The sequence below is a fragment of the Rhododendron vialii genome, chromosome 11a (assembly GCF_030253575.1).
Source record: "Rhododendron vialii isolate Sample 1 chromosome 11a, ASM3025357v1".
Lineage (NCBI taxonomy): Eukaryota > Viridiplantae > Streptophyta > Magnoliopsida > Ericales > Ericaceae > Rhododendron > Rhododendron vialii.
The window spans coordinates 7,003,810-7,023,190 of record NC_080567.1 but is presented as its reverse complement, the minus strand read 5'-3'; the positions used below and the strand labels follow the sequence as shown (position 1 = coordinate 7,023,190).

The window sequence follows — 19,381 nt, the reverse complement described above, 5'->3', positions numbered from 1 at the left end:
AAGGATTGGCGCGCTCGTACGGTCGACAACCGCACATAGGTGTGCTAGCCACATGATTCTTGTAACATTACAGCATTAGGACCAAGACTGGTATAGATTACCAGCCTTGGCCCTGCCAGCCTCCTCTGGGATCAAAATAGGAAAATTGTAAGTGTTTATACCTTTGTCTGAGGTTCAAAAATGGATTTGAACTTTGGTATTTGATGGCTGAAAATGGATGTTGAAAGTGTTTTAGTTGTAATGGGGAATGTGAATTTTGATGTAATAGGATTTAGGGTTTGAGAATTTGTGACTTGATCACCTTAGGATTTGAGAATTTTTGTAACCTTTGAAATTTTTTAACCCTTCGAATGGGAGATGAATGGGAGTATTTATAGGCAAAGAGGAGGTGGAAATGGTGGAGATACAACCAGCCAACAAGGTTGGTTGTGGTTGCTTGGTGGTGAGGAGGTGATGGGAGTGGTTGTGTGGGGAGACACCACAAAACTTGTTGGAATACTGTTCAGGCAACGAAATCAGGGTTCTATGGGTAATAAACCCCTGATGATCACAAAATTTGGCTGGCAAAAAGGTGAAAGGGACAGGTGTTGACAGGCACGCTCAGGTTGTAGACCAGCGTGGGCGTGTGCAACCTACCACCGCGTTGGTCAATGGTCAAAGTTTGACCTTTGACCACCACCTGGCAAGTTGACTAGCACGCGCAAGTCCCACACAAATGCACGTCGGTCAAACCTCCGGCTAGGGTTTTTGGTTTAGGCTTCAAGGCTCAAAAGAGGTTCGAAACACTTAAAGCTCAAATCCTTTTCGTACTCAAAACTGTTCTTGATCCAATTCATCATTGGGGAAACAAGAAAACCGAAAAACGAAGTAAATCAATTGGGACGTAGAGCACCATTGAGTTGGTACGGGTAACGTCAAAGATTTCTAGACACCCATCGAGTCTATCCAAGAAAAATAAAAATAGAAAATGCAGACATGTATATAAAAATACCATGCATCAAAGATGGGCGAACCATCCTGAGATCATTGCAAGAGAGTTTGAACTTTGTTCGGAGAAATAAATAGTCTTGGATGTGCGGATCAGTGTCAAATGCCGAGATTGACACTCTTGGGGAATAAAAGGATCGGACGGGCAGACCGTCATTGATTGAATTTGGACGGATAGATCGTCGCTGACAAGAATCGGACAAATGGATCGTCGCTGATTGTAATTGTTTATTGAAATCGGATGGATGGATCATGGTTGATTGTAATCGTTGATTGAAATCGGACGGATGGATCATCGGTGATTGTAATCGTTGATTGAAATCAGACGGATGGATTGTTATTGATTGTAATCGTTGATTAAATTCAGACGGATGGTTCGTCGTTGATTGTAATTGTTGATTGAAATCGGACGGATAGATCGTCATTGATTGTAATCGTTGATTGAAATCGGACGGATGGATCGTCGTTGATTGTAATCGTTGATTGAAATCGGATGGATGGATCATCGATGATTGTAATCATTGATTGAAGTCGAACGGATAGATCGTCGATAATTGTAATTGTAAATCCACGAGAATTAAAACATATGCGGACAGACCACTGCTGGGGATATAAAGGCTTTGGATTGAATTTGTCAACCCGAAATGACCTAAAATCTTTGAAAATACCCTAAACATGAACCTAAGTGCTGCCGCAAGGGATAAATCTGATTGGGCCAAGCCAAGAGATGAAATGGGCCTGAGGTCCAAAATAACAGGCGCGCATTGATAAACGATCCGCGCTCGTGAGTACGTTTCGAGGGTTTGATCTCCAGATCAAGCCCAAACCCGACCCACGCCTGCTTTCCTTATTACTCGAACAGGATACTTCAAAAAAAAAAAACAGCAATATGAGCGGCTTCCAAAACTTCAAAACCTCTATCACAAAACAAATTCTCCCAAACCGTTCTTTAACTTTCAATTCTCTTTCGGAATTAACCCCAAAACCATTCTCTCATCCATGGTAGACCACGGTGGTGACGAAGGTAATGGCGATGTAATCGATTGGCCCAGGGATGAAGGGGCGACCATGGAGCCCGAGTTCGAGGATCAAACGGTGACAGAGGAGGTCGTGGGTGAGAGTGTAGTGGTTGTAGGCAGCAGCGATGGCAATGAGGATCGACAACAAGAGGTGGTTGGTGACGATGAGCGGCATGCAGTGGTAGAGGAGCCGCGCGCTTCAGTGACGTCGGGAACAGTGGAGCCCACCGTTTAGGTTTTGGACACGAGCATGGCAATGGGAGGCTCAGTGATCTCTGGTGGTGGCCTTGAGGGTGCCAGAGGCAACGATGGCAGTGGTGATGGAACCGGGCCAAGTGGGTCCCTGCCGAGGGACTCGGCGAAGGGCAAGAGTATAGTAGTCGAGACAAAGGAGATCACAGAGGCTCCGCTAGGGTCTGTTGATTTTTGACCAGCGGCGGGATCATCAGGGCACCAACCCATCACAAAAGATGACTTTGTAGAGTTTGTGGACGATAGTACGCTTAATCGCTTGCTCCAGGATTATCTAGTTGTGGTTGCTGTAGTCGTGGCTACTCGGAAAGAGCGATAGAGGACCATTGCACTGGCTCAAGAAGAGGAGCGTTTGAGAGATGAGGCTGAGAGGGCCCAGGTTGAGGGGGAGGATATTCTGAGAGAGATAGAGGCCGCTGAGAGGGCGAGGGCTGAGGCAGAGCTGCCAAGGCGGACAGCAGCGATGGTGGCGAAGGCCACAGCACACGTACCATTTTCAGCAACAGTGTATGTGCCTCCAATGCCACACTTGTTCATACCGTTTGGGTTAAAAGCTTACAAGCCGCAGCGGAAAGACTATGAGGCTGAACTCGTTCTGAGAGATCCCATAGCACCTAGTTTGAGAACTTGGACTGAGGTATATCCCTAAAAACTGCTCTTCCTTTAATTTGATGTTGAATTTACTTGAATAGAATTGAATAGGCTATGATAGTTTCTGAAACATATCGCATGCATGCATAACTTGAACCAACAATCTGTGTTAGAATTTAGTACCTAGAACTTGAAAATGAATTCCTGCATGCTAAACTATTACTCTGTTGTCTGTGTTTGTTCTTGAAGCATAAAAAGGGGAAACAGCGGGACATTTGCGGCCACAAAGACATGAGTGATTCCCTTGCACTATATGAGGGGTTGCCTAAGAGAGTGAGGCTGTTGGTGGATGAGGTGGGTTTTGGCCAGTTTGTACGGATCTTGACACCGGTCAAAAATGACTATGCCGTCCTTGTTGCACTTGCTGAAAGGTGGAGGGATACTACCAACACCTCCAGACTTAGCAGCGATCACCGAGCTGAGGGGTTGAGGAGAGCCTATCCCGTTTGACACGGGCATCCATAATGACGCAGCGTCTCTAGAGTGGTTTCTAGGAGAGATACCACACTTGGACGAGGAGATGATCAAATACGAGCAATTCAAGGAGTACATGAAGAAGAAACTGACCACAGAGCAGGAGGTCGAGCAGATGGCAAGGGCATACCTTCTGTACCTATTTGGTGCTTCTCTGTACCCTAGCAGGCGTTGTAATGCCCCCTAATTTTGGGAACGTTAAATAAAAATTTTCATTGAAAATCTAAATAGAGTCTGGCTCAATATTACATCATAATCTTAACAAAAGTACTTTTCAACAAAAGGAGGAGGAAACTAGGGTTCCTATCTACTGCTCCGCCTGTTCCTCCATCCTAGCCAGCTCCTCAGCTCCTCAGCTCCAAAAGCTTCCAAGGTGTAGAGTTCACCTTGTTCATCTATAAGATCTGACACATTATACCAGCGTCGCCGCCAATATAATATGTCAGGGTCACCAAAGGTAACACCATGAGCTACAAAAGCTCAATAGAATAACCCATACCCACTAACCCTTATCTTCCAAACATTAGGGCATATTATTAACAAATTCGACTTAGTACATACATATCTAACAAATAGATAACAATGACACATCTGCATTCACTATTCACTATCGTTGGTGTCCATGATTTTTGAGTTTCTCCTATGCGTCATTTCGTAGACCGTGTCACTGGTTTCACCTTTCATTAACCAATCAACATTTTCAAATTTGTCATTTTACACACCCAACCTCGGTTCCGGTCTCTCGAGTATCCTCACAATGGTTCCGCCACACCGGGTTCCCATTGGCACACAAAATTTTGCATTGGCTCCTCTCCGCGGATAACCAAGCCACACACCTAACCTCGGTTCCGCCGTTCCGGTCTCCCGAGTATCCTCACAATGGTTCCGCCGCACCGGGTTCCCATTGGCACACACCTAACCTCGGTTCCGCCGTTCCGGTCTCCTGGGTATCCTCACAATGGTTCCGCCGCACCGGGTTCCCATTGGCACACAAAACACACACCACACAATGGGCTACCACGTCCGGCCACATGCGATTTCCAAAACATTTCACCTTTTCAAAACACGCCTTTTCATTAACCACACCCTAGGTGTCATATTTCTAACTTTCTTGATTTCTGTGTCACGTTTTCATGCATAGACTCCGCAGTAGGACTTTTCACATACATAGTCATTAATCATTCATTGTAATCTTGAAACTAAACTAGCAAGATCAATCAACTCTATATCACTAATCATGCTCAATCACCACTTAAAGCATAACGCCACATTTACGGACGCCTTTAGAGTGAAGATCACTTATGCTTTACAACAAGACAAGTAATACAAGCAATTCATGTATACATGCTCATATCCCTCCTAAAGATTAAAATACGAATACTTCTATCAAACGATAAGTCTTATCTTTCGGAAACCGTTCTTTCCTCCATTTGTGGGAAGTTCAAAACCACATATGTTTATTAGAGTAAAAGTCGATTATTCTAACATGCTCATACTTCCAATTAGCAAAATAAGTTTGTTAACTATCATGCGTTCCAAACATTATAAGTGATAGATAACCTTATATACCTAGAGATAGGGTTTAAGAAGATTCTACGTTACACTTTCCAATATACGGTTCTATGTTATACATTGAGTTAGTGGACAAAAGACTCTACCTTTCTTCTTGGCGGTAGGTCGGTTTTGAGAATTGGTCGTCGGTTTTGCGAATCGGCGGCGTAACGGTTCCGAATTGCTTCGAAAGGAAGAGAAATGGATTTTCTCTTCCTAGAAACAATTTTGCTAACTAAACTAGGCTACTTTAAAGATCTAGGGGTGGTTTTTGGAGGTGGTTTGGTGGTAGCTCTCAAGAACTTTAAGAAACTTAAAGAAACTTGAACATTGGAACTATGAAAGCTTAGAAATCCTAGAGAGAAGTGAGAGCAAGGAGTGAAGGTGTGAGAATGGCTTGAGATGGGCTTGCTATTTATAGGCCAAGGGTTCTCTCTCTCCCTCCCTCACCCAAAATCTCTCTCTCTCTCTCTCTCCTATCTTTGATTTTTCTTGCTTTGTGATATCAAGGCATGGCTTGGTGGGTAAGTAGAAGGGTAATGTGCATGTAACTATCAATGTCTAGGCATGAAAGACTAGATTTTGTACTTTGGGTTAGGTTTTAGGAAGATTTGATGGAAGAAAGAAGGGATGGTTCAAAGATTGGGTTAGTAAGTGTATATACAAGGACAATGGTGGGTAGATTTGACTTGGAGAAGTGTATAGGAATGAGTTGTAAGGTTGTAAGAAGATCATGTCAAGGTACTCTCCAAATCTCTCCATCTCTCTCCAAATCTCTCCATCTTTCTCTCTCTCTCTCTCCCTCTCTCCTCTTGGCCCTCTCTCTCTGACTCTCTCTCTTTCTCTCTCTAGTACTAAGTACATAGATATTATGTATGTGAGTACATTAAGGTACTAAATAATCTATTAGGTCTATGGAAAGGGAGATGATGAGTGGTAATGCTTCCATGGACAAGAATATTGTCCCTTGGGTAATATTTTCCTAGAAAGTGCATAAATGCATATATAGACATGCTTAAAATAGCCTAAAAGGTACATATGTACCCTATATATATATATATATATATATATATCTAGGAAAGTGACTTTGGTGGGTAAGTTAGATTTAGGCCTATTAGTCAAAGGGTGGCATTTAAGTTAAATTCTTTTGGAAGTAAGGTGATGGGATTTGGTTTTGACTTGTCTTGTCAAATCTATATATACACATTGGCAAGTCTTGTTCTATTAACCAAGAGATAAAAATTTCCCTAACATTTATTATCCAATAGGTAGAAGGATAATAATGTTGAATAAGGTTTGAAATGACTAGACATGAAGTATAATATGATTACTTCTAAGGTCCAAGGGTTCAATTAGGGTTTGGAGGGTTAACAAGGCTCAAAGATGGTCAAAAAGGTCCATCTATGGTTAGGAGATTGTAACTAGGTGATTTGGTAGTTCGGTTCTTCCAACTAATCGGTTGAAAACTAATTCTACTTGCCACGTAGGATTTCTAGTCAAGAAATACAAATTTTAAGGACTAAAATTTAATCATGACGAATTATAGAAATTTAAAAGGAATTTTAAAAGCAATACTAATTAATTAAATTTTTTTTTCCAATATAACGAAATTTTTATTCATTAAAACTTTGAGTTGTTACAGGCGTAGCAGGGTGCACTTGTCGTATTTGCCGGGGCTGAGGGACCTGAGGACAACTTCGTGCTTTGACTAAGGCGGAGTGGCGATTGGTACTGTTTACACCTTTTTGGGAGATGCGCCAAGGACTGAGCAAGCAGCAGCCGGCTATTGGAGAGTGTGGGAGGTATGATTTTAAACTTTTGAAGTTCAATTCATGACATATTTGCACCCTTTTTGAAAGCATATGCTTGCTTTACCGTACAACTGTATGAATTGAGACTGATGCTTTGCTTGTTTGAAAACCATGCAACTCTGGGCCTACGAGGTTCTGAATATGTGCCGTCCAGCGACCAGGTGTCCAGACTTGAGGATTCTCCCACACGCACATGTTTGGAGCAAGGACAATATGGGAGAGAAGAAAGGGAGAGGGGACCTCAATGGATTCCGAATTTACTTGGACGAGCTTCGGGCCTCATAGGTATAGCACAAAACTCAACTGATAAATTTGTATCCTTGAATGCTTTAATGTTGTCGCTGATCAATATTTGCACTGTTTGCTTGTCTTGATTGTAGGTCACTTGGAATCCCTGGGGCGGAAAAGAGCTAGATCCAGAGTACTTGGCCAGGAACAGAGTCGTTAAAGTGAGCCGGGTGCTGCTGGAGTCGGCTTTTGGTTGGCAGTGGTACCTAGGCGATCGAGTGACACGACAGTCACTTGGTTTGTCTAAGTTTCAGGTGCCAGGGCCACTCCCACCCTATGCTTGACACACAGGTGAGTACATGCGGGCTGAGCTGGAGGAGTTCACAAGACCGGCCATAGATCTGACATGCTTCTTGCGACCCGAGCGGGACTACGCTACTTATCAAAGAGAGTACTTGGCAGGGCCGCTTGGAGTTCGGGCTTACAGAGAGGTTCTGAGCCAGGCTCGAGGAGCTATTGAGGAGAGGAGGGTAGCCACGGAGAGGCAAAGAGGAGTTGAGATCCGTGTCAGATGGGGCCTCAGTGGTCCAGTGGAGGGTGGGCCACCTGAGCTGTCCTGGAAGCTGGCGGTGATTGACGCCCAGGGAGAGGAAGCAGAGGTTCGCTTTATACATGCTAGGGCGGAGCCTGCACCTATAACTATCCTGGTAAGACTTAGCTTCAATTCTTCAATAAACTTGACTAACTGTTGAACTGTTTGATAATGCTCCATTTGTACTTGTAGATACCAACTAAGTGGGCCAATGAGGCCATTCACCTTATGCTGGCCATGGGAAAAGTGATAACACGATTGGTGAGCGGCCTGCCTACAGAGTTGCACTACCCAGCTCCAATTCCACCACCGGTTCAGCCACTAGTTGTGCAGATGTCTCAGGTATCACATTCTAGAAAACCATTCATTTCTGCTTTCAATACTTGTAATATGCATCTGCTTCCGATACAAAATATGCTTGATAGCCCTTGCTTCGATAATTGATAGACTGTACCTGCTTTCAACATTTGTGATATACAATATGTACAATGTATATTAATGTTAAAAATGAATTTACAATGTAGGCATAGAGCAGCGTGGCTCCTAGAAGAAAGAGCGTGCAGCCTCCTTCGAAGAAGACAACACCGACGGGCTCCTCTACAACTTCGACCAGCTCTCAAAGATGGATGAGCTCTAGGGGACCAACAGCCATAGACTTTAGAAAAGCCCAAGAGGGTTTGGCACACGCAGAGGCACGCGCGGAGAAAATGTACCAGATCAGAAAGCATGTGAAGCCGTCTGAAGTGGAGCCGGTTCACAAGAAGAGGCAGCATTTAGTGCCTGAGGCCTCTGAGGAGGAGGAAAAGGAAGAAGGAGAGGAGGAAGAGGATGAAGAGCGCTTGTCCAACAGCAGCGGCTCTGATGACACCGCCAACGATCCTGGATACAAGAGAGATCCAAGAGAGGAGGAAGTTGATGACAAGGACGACGACGACGACGACACCAATTGGCTTGGAGAATGGAGGCTCCCTATAGACACCTCCCAAACGGGGTATCGCCATACAGATTGATCACGCTTGTTTAGTTCCACTTCATAAACCAAGATCGTGGATATTCCCATGGCTAGGAACATCGCCACACGATAACGGTTATCATCAAAATAAAGTTGCCACTTAGTTTATTAAAACTAGGAAAAATAGATAGAGATTCTGGGTATGGGAGCCAAGAGTACAATAAGGGGAAGGTGTTAGGCACCCCTCTTTGCCCAGTCGTTAGACTGGCCCATAATCGTTCGACATACAATGTATATTTGCTTTATTTAATTCTAACACATAATCTGGTTTTTAGCCTTTAACAGTTGATAAGGTGAGCCAGTACGATAATTAAAAGCATGCATCAGAATAAGCAGAAAACAAATATGTCCCAGCAAATAGATCCCTCAGCCGGTGAATTGATGTCACGGCCGAGGAATCCCACTGGATCAATGTATCGGCCGAAGGATTGATTCCCCAGCCGATGTTCTTCCTCACACTAGAACAAAGAGTTAATCAGGAATTAAAATAATTCGATTAAAGTATAAAAACAAAAGATGAATCAAACCATAGGCCCCTGGGCTTCACCACCTTGATCCCTCAGTGCTTGATTGCTTAGGATTGAGGGTGATTAACTGATCTTCTTCTCGAAACCCTAGGATTAGGGTTTGTACTTCGGGGTTTGATCGCTTGGGATGCGGCTGCTCACAAAGGTTTAGGGCTTTTGTAGAGAGGATATGAGAGATAATTTCTACAGAGCTTGGAGCTATGAGATGGAGGAATTGAATGTTAATTTCGAGGCCTCTTTATATAGGCATGGGATGACTCACTCCGGGCAATCAAATGGCATGAATCAACAAGGTAGTATAGGGTTAGAAGATCTTTGGTCAAATCTCTTTTCGTAACCTTGAAGAATCGGAAAAAGGCTGCTAGGGTTTTGCTGCGTTGATCAAACAACTGACATAACACTCCAGAGTTCTGGAAAAAGATGATCTGGCGGTCGAGGAATGGATCTAGCGGCCGAGGAATGGATTTGGTGGCTAAGGAATAGATCTGGTGGGCCAAGAATGGATCTTGCGGCTGAGGAATGGATCTGGTGGCTGACGAATAGATCTGGTGGCCGAAGAGTGGATCTTACGGTTGATAGATGTATTTTCCTAGGATGCTGTATTTATGTCTGAAAGGCTATTTGGCTCTGAATTGGGTCCTCTAAGTGGCTAAAAGTATTCACCAAATGTCTATGGGTTTACGAGAAGTCAATCAGCAATCACTGTATCCATTCATCATCAGGATGGTCCCCAAGGTGGGACTTGAAATAATTGTTAGGCCAAATTGGGGTGTCTACAGATGCCCTCTTTGATTGAACTTAGACGGATCGCGAGACATGTTTAAGTAAGAGTCAAAGCTGTAAAAGCAACTCAATTTGGTCCAACCACTATTCCAAGGGTTTTTTTTTTTGAAAAAGGTTTTTGTTATGGTCGGGCCGGGAGGCTGCCTACGTATTCAGACCAATCGTAGTTCGGAGGGCAATAAAAAGAAAAAGTTTAGAAGGTTAAAGAAAGAAGACATACCTTCAGGCTTAAAGAGCCGTAGTGCGACGTACCTAGGCTAGGCCAGGATTTTGGCGGAGAGTAGTTGAAGGAGCGCGGGGCTGCCGGAGAAATTTTGCAGAGAGCATCTTTAGAATTTTAGGGTAGATCAATACACAGTGGGTGAGTCGTTTGCTTTTCTTGATCATTCTTACTTTGACTGAGTGGAGCTCGGTAGAATTACCTATCCTTGCGAATGAGCTAGAAGGAATTGATGTAATTGGGTGGAATCCTAACCATATACTAAAGACAATCGGACGTCGGCTTTGAGATATGGGGGGCACAAGGCCAATAGCTAGAGGTGAGAGAACTGAGGTGCATAGCCGATTATAGTCATGAGGCAAGAGTCTGAGGAGTTGGAGCTTGGAGCTTAACGTGATGGAACCGAGGCATAGAGCCGGTGTCAATCGTAAGGCAAGAGCCTGAGGAGTCGGTTGTAACCTGTTTCAAATGCAAACATAGGGTATATTTGATAGCAAAATGCATTCAACTAGTGAATCTTATGAGTGTAGCACCAGGTTTCATTCAAGGGAATGCACTCTATTTGGAATTTAGAATGTAACACTTATTCTACTACATGCTTCAAATCGTTGGACATGTGATTAGCATATGTCAAGTGACATGCAACAAAGACATCAACCACTGCAAGCTATATTATTCAAGACACAACGGTGTAAGAGGTATGTGCACATTATTTTGTTAATAGAATGCTTAGAGTAAAATAGGTCATACCACATTAAAGGATGCCAAGAAGTAAAATACGTCAAGAGACACAGTACACCACAATATCATTTAGGGGACAGGAGGCGCAACATGTCTAGAGACACAACATATCAAGAGATGTAAGGCCATGAGGCATGTAGGTCAAGAGACTTAGGCGTCAAGGGACACAACACCGAGAGGTGTTTAGGTCAAGAGACCTAATACATCAAGAGATGCATTGCCTAGAGGCATAGTGGTCGAGAGATCCAATACATCGAGAGATGCAATGTCAAGCGGCATAGTGGTTGAGAGACCTAATGTATCAAGAGATATTGCCTATTTTTTTCTCTTCAGAGCCAAAAGGCATCACACCAACAGATAATCAAACACATTCATAATGCAAGCAACATGTAGTAGTGAAGACAAAAATCAAGTATTAGATCAAGAGACCAATGCAAAACCAAATAACCACAACAACCACAAAGACATGAAAGCGAATCAAATGCGCGGGCCAAAGAGGCCCATGGAAATGTCTAGATAAGACTAAACAGTGGGGTGCTCATGTAGACAAATCAACTGTGCATGCCAAGAGGCCAATGCAAATGCCAAAACTACACATCAAGCAACCATGTGATTGTGGTGATATGCAAACAAGTATTTTGAGACATCTCAACTTCTGTGTACTCAAGCTAGTGCTTCTCCTACACCATAAGATGGCAACAAACTCTATACTAGCCAAATGGCTATGACAAAGAAGATGATGAGATCCAAGAGCTTTGAAAAATTGCAACACTCACTACAACAAATATGAGTTTTAATAGCATTAGTTGATAGCATTTTTTTAGAAATGCTATTATAGGGATACAATTATAGCGTTTGGTAGGAGAAAAAGAAGGAAACACTCGCGCCCAATTTGCAATAGCGTTTCATTAACTCAATAATAGCGTTCCCCCCAAAAAAACAAGAGCCCCATTCCTCTGTGAGCTAATCGCACAGCTATTTACAAAAAATTTCAGAGATGGAGGCGTACATCTCCTCTCTCTCTCTCTCTCTCTCTCGTTCCATCAGATCTTCGACCCCTGGCGACCGAAAATTGCCATGGGTAGCTAACAGCACTGCCAGCACAGCGACATCTTCCACCACCGCTAGCACCACCGAGTTGCGACGGCTCCCGATGCTCCCGCCTCTAGATGCGCATCTCTCGTAGTTGTTTCCCCCACCAGGTATTATCCTCTCTCTCCCCTCCTTTGTATGGATATATGTATGCTTATACTCGATTTGCAAATCCCCCATTTACAGGCCCTAATTTTCTCATTTCCCATCTAGGGTTTTGTATCAAGGATTGCTGCCTTTGTCGGCTATGGTTTGTGCGGTGGTTTCTGGTGGAAAAAAAGGCAAGGAAAAGAAATGGTAAAAAGTACTTCTGGATCTTCCAAACCTCTGTAAGCTTTCAAATAGGTATGAGAGTGAGTACATAGTACTACAACTCTATAAGGATGTATACAAGGGAGTAGCTGTTCCATTTAATCTCAGTATTCAAGCCATTTTGGTTTGTTAATATTTTCTTCATATGATTCCCTAGAAAAATCACATGGGTACTCTATTTTCTCCCCTTTATAATACCCGATTTTGCATGCCAATCTAGGCTTATAAAAGATTTAGTTAGTGTGCGTGGCTAGGATTTATGTGATTGTTCAAATCATTTGTGCCTCTGTGTGTTCGATTATCAATAGATGTTCTTCAGTTGATTGCTTACATCTTTACTTTGGTTGAATTTGGAGATATCAATGCAACCATCTTTATTTTTTTTTTCTTTTTATCCATGTTGCAATCGTAATAGGGATAGTGTGTTGGCTAGTTAAGGGTCTAGAGAAAGTTGCTAAGTGTGTTAAGTTCTCATAACGAGGACATAAAGCCGTTGGAGTAATGGGTAAACAAAATTACAAACCTACAAATCAGAAATTTCTAGAGTTATTCATTGCGACATTTTGTCGAGCAATCGAACTGCAATTTCTACCATATGTTTCTCATTTTCTTCTTCTTCTTTTCTGTGCAGTGTTTTTATTTTACCTGCCAAGAAACAATGATATCAAACCGAGTCTTAAGTCTCAACCGATTGAGGCTGGTTACATGAATTGGTTTAAAGAAACAAAGATATAAGAGAAGAAAATGGAACACTTCACATTTGCAGCTTCCTGTCTGTTAACCATTTGAGGATATCCTAATGTGTGTTGCCCTGATTTTGGCTTTTTCTAATCTGTGTTGTAATAATGCAAACATTTCCCTAATTTTATCCACGTAACGGTTCTACTTGCAGCTTTTTGGTGACGGTAATGGGTTTAGTTATCCCATGGAGCTTCACTCTTGCACTGATTGACGGATATTCTGTACTGGTTAAGTGCCTTCTTCGTTAGCCTAGAATACTAGTGATTGTTGTAGTTGGAGATTGGGTATGTCCTGCTTTTCACTCTAAATCATGATTCTACTTGGCAAACAAAATTAGGACACAGAAAAGTGCAAAAAGTGTACTGTCACATAATATTATGTGGACCCTGGTACAAGTGTCTAGAACGGTCATGTGCTTACTGCTTAAGTGTCAGATTCTTTTAATTATCGAGTCAAAGACACGAGGACAATGCATAATTTTTCATAGTTCTTGATGTAGTTCTTTCATTTTTAAGGCAAACTGGGTTACAAGGAGCCATTAAACGGGTATTCTAAGGGTAGTTCTGCAAATGATAAAAATGCTTCCGATGTGTGTCGAAATTAGGACCACGGAAAGTGCATGGGTTGAGTTTAAAATACCCATTTTATTAAAAATGCTTCCTATGTGTATTGAAATTACGGCTAAGTGCATTAGTGTCATAGTTGTATGGGTGTTTTAATTGTACTTCTGCTGTAAACTTGACCAATAAAAATGCTTGCCGTGTGATCGGACGTTAAAAGGCAAGTGGCGTTTCTTTGGAAGAAACTAATTATAGTAAATTGAACACTTATAAAAGGATCGACAATTGTGTTGTTGACGATGTGGGTCCTGTTTTGGAGCTAGAATTGGCTGCCCGAACAAACTTTTTAGTAAACTATGAAACTGTGATATCGTAGTTTGAAGTTAAAGAGGTGGATGATATTTCTTCCTAAAGAACTAATTGCTATAAGAATTTGTTGCCTAGTTTATATGTTGAAATTGTGGTACTCTTAGTAGCAGAGACTTGCTTCTTATGTTTCTTTTGTTCGATAAATTTTTTTATTTGACTATGTAGTAATGGATATATGTGTTTGATGGGTTTTTTTTGTATGTGTATGAACTGTGTTATTTAATACAAGCTCTAGAGTACTTGTTTAACTATCTAGTGATGAACTGATGAAGGAAAAGACGAGTATGATTGCTCATAGATGTCTTATGGCGGTTAATCCATTAGTTTTTCAGATTCATATATATAGATGGTGAACATCCTAATCCACCACTTTGTTACCATCTAAGGATTAGCACAGATATCAGAAGTTTTGGTGAATATCAAAAGTTTTCATATACCAGCGAAGTTAGAGACGTGTGGTGTTGCTGGATCTACTGCCACCATGGTCGTATTTCAAAGGGAACTCTTTCGTTTCCCATAGACGGTCCTAATTGTAAGTGAACAAAAACTGCCCTGTGTAAATAGCAATATGATGGTATAACAGCTTCACGTGCTTCTTGACCGAAAGCCTAGCTTCTCGTCGGAACCCTAATCTACAAAACAGACAAGGGGTGAGTGCACCTTTGCCTCTCGTGGCAAAGGCCCTCCGATGCCTAAGTTAGTCTCACGTACTTAGCAGAAAACCCTAAATATCAATAGGAAGTATCGTATGAATGCAATGTTTTGCATACCTTTTGCCTCTAGGTTTACCTCGTATTTATAGAATCATAGATGCTTGCCGCCCAAGCATCCCTGTTGCCTTAGGATTCCTATCTCGTATAGGAAACCGAGGATATCTTGGATTCTCGTTCCCTTATCAGTTCACTACCCTAGTCCTTTTAGGACTCTTTTCCATAACTGGCCGAATATCCCATTCCCGTTGGGTATCTTTTCTGGATCCTACATTCTCGGGATCCCATATCTTTACAGAATATCATTGTTCTGGAACCTCCTAGAGTATTCCCTCTGCTTCAGCACTTGATTGGATTTCTTTCCTTGTTCGGCTATCTCATCGCCGAACAGACTGCCTGGACCAGTTTTACTTCACATGTAACTAGTCCTTTTATCAACTACTTAGACCAATATCTACTCAGGAGCTCTCCTCCTGTTCGGCTCTTTTATTGCCGAACAAACTACTTGGTCCAATAACTTCTCATGTCTACTGGACCAAGAGTTAGTATAACTTTCCTGAATCTCCGACCAACGTCCTGCTCGGCGGTTATCTCTGTTGTGCCACGTTCCGCGTGTTCAGGCCTTATTTCTGCCTATTCGGGAATACCTCCCTACACCAACCTTGCTTGAACCTTGGTTAGCGAGGTTCGAAACCATCGATTGGGCGAGTTCCCGATCACGAAGTCTGGCCTCCATCCGAGACCTTCGACATGTGAGGCCACATCTTGAACTCCTCAGGGCTGCTCTTTCATACTGGGATCTAGTCATGCATGTCTTCCAGTTCGACAACGATGAATTGTGCCCGACAGTTGAGGAATTTCAAGCGTATCTCAAAGGTTTTGCCAACTCTCATGTACTTGTTGTCCGCCCACTTCAAGAGAGTATGAATCATCTCTTGCGGATGACACTCAACATTTCTGAAGAGCTGACATAAACTATAGTTCATGACGGCGAACTTGATGTTGCACGACTGATCGAGTTGTACGGCCGGGACGAAGTCTTGGAAAATTATGTCGAGCAGTCTCACTGACAATTTGCGCTTTCAATTTTTGCACTGGCTGCTTATATGCTGGTTCCTGCGGACGGAAAAATCAGCCTTAACGTGTGAGCATTGCTTCCCAAATGGGGGCTCGAAAGAATATAATCCCCATAGTCCTTGCAGAAACCATTATGGGCTTGGATTTATTCCGCGTAGGCCAATCGAATGCATTTAGCGGTAGCCCACTCTTCCTCTAGGTATGGATATCTCTCAGCTCACCTTTTTTTGGTTTTTGCACTTTCTCATTTTACCTCGACTCTCGGACAAGGCTCTCTCTAGATCCTTACTTGTCTTTTTACTCAGGCTTTATCTGGTTCCTTACTTGTCTTTTCACTCATATTTATATGGCTTTCAGACAAGGTAGGATTTGCTCAAAGCACCACAGGCGAGCTGGAAACACTTTCCAAGACGCATGTTTGAAAGACAGATGTTGTATCCTGAACAAGGAATACAAGAATGGTTCGTTTCCCTGAATGACATGCAGTCAGAAGACATCGTCTAGAGGTGCCCTTGGTTAGATTTGCCAAACAGGGTAGTGAATTCCGCGGGCTTTGAAAGAATGGTAATCGCCGACCTGGCGAGCTTTATTTTCTATATCCCGGGCCGTATACCCTGTCAACTTGGCATGAGCCAGGGCTTGCATCGGGCTGGGATTGAGAACTTATAACTTCCCAACTTCAACGTTCGAACACTACACGACTACCGGTGCAGTTGGAGTGATCGAGTACATGAGGGACCCCTTTCGAATTTCACAACATGGCTGGAGAGCCGTTATGTAAACTAGCTTCACAAAGAAGTTAAAGCAAGATCAGGGGGTTACTACTGAGTTTCTGATAATCTCATTATATTCTAGAATAAGTTTGAGGGCCGTTGGGCATTCTCAAGCATTTTCCCTTTGCTTTTTGATGTTTTCTTTAAACTACTATAAAGCGTTTATGCCTGGCTTGTTCAATAAAAGAACGGAATGTACAGCATGAAGAATCTTGCCAAAAAGTTCAAAGAACTAATTCCGATACTATGAAATACTAATCATAGCTTGAAATCCCCTTCGAGGGTCTGAATCCTTCATTTGGTTCAAAACTGCGGAACCAACGCTTTGACACAGTCGTGTGTAACCATGATGACTTGGTGGATGTGTTAAAAAGTCCAAAATAAGGCCTAGGACGAAAAGTGAAAAATCACAGCCCAAGGCAGTAGGCTATTTTTTTGCTGGTGTAAATCAAATCAGTGTGCGTGGTCTATAAACCAATGCGCGTGTAACATAATATGCGCGCGCGGATCCTATATCGACGCATGTAGATGTAGTCCTACTGCAGTTGCCACTTTTGACCATACTTAAAACTAATGGGCCAAAGGCCTCGTCATCACCCGTAGTCGTCCTGCACAACTTTCTAGACAGAGCACAGGTGCAACCTTGCATTGAAGGGAGTGTGCCACCTTTGCCTTGATATTTCACCTTGGAAGGATATTTTCATATCTTTTGGCTATAAAATGGAGATGTTCACTGCAAAAGTAAACTACACCTCCAATAACCAAAGCCTTCACAGCATCCATAATGGTGAACCATTTGCCAATCTTGATCGGTCCATGGCTAGAAACATTTGTTGTAGGAGACTGGTTATCTTTTCGGTCCCACGGCCTGGCTGCTTTTCGTTTCCTTCAAAACATGAGGCTTCACCCCAAAATCTTGAAGGCAGCTTTACGGTTCTGGGATATCCCGATGTCCACGTGTTCAGATTCTGAGATAACGAGAAGTGTTCGATAATGGAGGAGTTCCAAGCATACCTCCAAGGTTTCGCCTCTAGCATAATCATCGTGCCGCAGTATCGTCAGAGCATGTCTAAGCTACTGAAGTCCTTCCTTAACATTTCCCGAGGGGCAGCAGAGAGCTTGCTAAATGGTGGCTAGCTCAATGTCATGAGACTAATGGAATGGTACGGCTTGGAAGGTAATACGGAGAACATTGCAGTGCAGGCCCGACGTCGGTTTGCCTTGGCAATCTATGTCCTGGCCGCCTATCTGCTGGTGTCCCCAAATGGACAAGTTAGTCCCTTGCTAGTGAGCGTTGCTACTTAGATGGGAACTCGGAGGAATGTGGTGCCTATAGTTCTCCCGGAGACGCTCATGGGTTTGAATTTGGTTTATACCGGTCAAATCGGCACGTTCACGGTACAATATCGTCTAGTACATCCATACGGTACAAAACCATACCAAAACGGTACAATACCGTATGAGAACCTCCATACGGTACCAAACCACACTAAAACGGTACAATTCCATACGAAAACCTCTATATGGTACCAAACCACACACAAACAGTACAATACCAAACGAGTGCATCCATACGGTACCAAACAACACCAAAATGGTACAATACTATACGAGTACCTCCATATGGTACAAACCCACACCAAAACGGTAGAATATCGTAGGAGTACTCATACAATACAAAATCACACCAAAAAGGTACAATACCGTACGAGAACCTCTATACGGTACCAAACCACACCAAAACGGTACAATACCATACGAGTACATCCATACGGTACCAAACCACACAAAAATGGTACAATACCGTACGAGAACATTTATACGGTACCAAACCACACGAAAATGGTACAATACCGTACGAGTATATCCATACGGTACCAAACCACACCAAAACGGTACAATACTGTACGAGTACCTCCATACAATATAAAACCACACCAAAACGCTACACTAGCGTAAGAGTACATCCATACGGTACAAAACCACACCAAAATGGAACAATACCGTACGAGTACCTCCATACGGTACCAAACCACACGAAAACGGTACAATACGTACGACAACCTCTACACGGCACCAAACCACACCAAAATAGTACAATACCATATGTTTACATCCATACGATACCAAATCACACTAAAACGGTACAATACCGTAGGAGTACCATCATACGGTACATAACCACACCAAAAGGGTACAATATTGTACGAGTACATCCATACGGTACAAAACAACACCAAAATGGTAGAATACCGTACGAGAACCTCTATATGGTACCAAACCACACCAAAACGGTTCAATATCATACAAGTACAGCCATACGGTACCAAACCGCACCAAAACGGTACAATACCATGCGAGTACATCCATACGGTACCAAATGACACCAAAATGGTACAATACAGTACGAGTACCTCCATCCGGTACAAAACCGCACCCAAACGATAAAATAGTGTACGAGTACATCCATACGGTACAAAACCACACCAAAACGATACAATAGCATACGAGAACCTCCATACGGTACCAAACCATACTAAAACGGTACAATACCGTACGAAAACCTCCATATGGTACCAAACCACACCCAAACGGTACAATACCATATGAGTACATCCATACGGTACCAAAACCACACCAAAACGGTACAATACCGTACGAGTACCTCCATACGGTACAAAACCACACCAACACGGTTGAATATCGTACGAGTACTCATACAGTACAAAACCACACCAAAAAGGTACAATACCGTACGAGAACCTCTATACGGTACCAAACCACACCAAAAAGGTACAATACCATACGAGTACATCCATACGGTACCAAACCACACCAAAATGGTACAATACCGTACGAGAACCTTTATACGGTACCAAACTACACCAAAATGGTACAA

The 19,381-nt window shown here is 42.8% G+C and overlaps 1 long non-coding RNA gene across 1 annotated transcript; it reads left to right on the top strand.

Annotated features, from left to right (window-relative positions):
• The first annotated feature begins 11,947 nt into the window (after positions 1 to 11,947).
• On the top strand, positions 11,948 to 14,038 carry LOC131307801 (uncharacterized). Its single transcript, XR_009194233.1, has 3 exons — positions 11,948 to 12,050; positions 12,168 to 12,285; positions 13,145 to 14,038. It is a non-coding gene; the product is annotated as an uncharacterized LOC131307801 (long non-coding RNA).
• Positions 14,039 to 19,381: the final 5,343 nt, after the last annotated feature.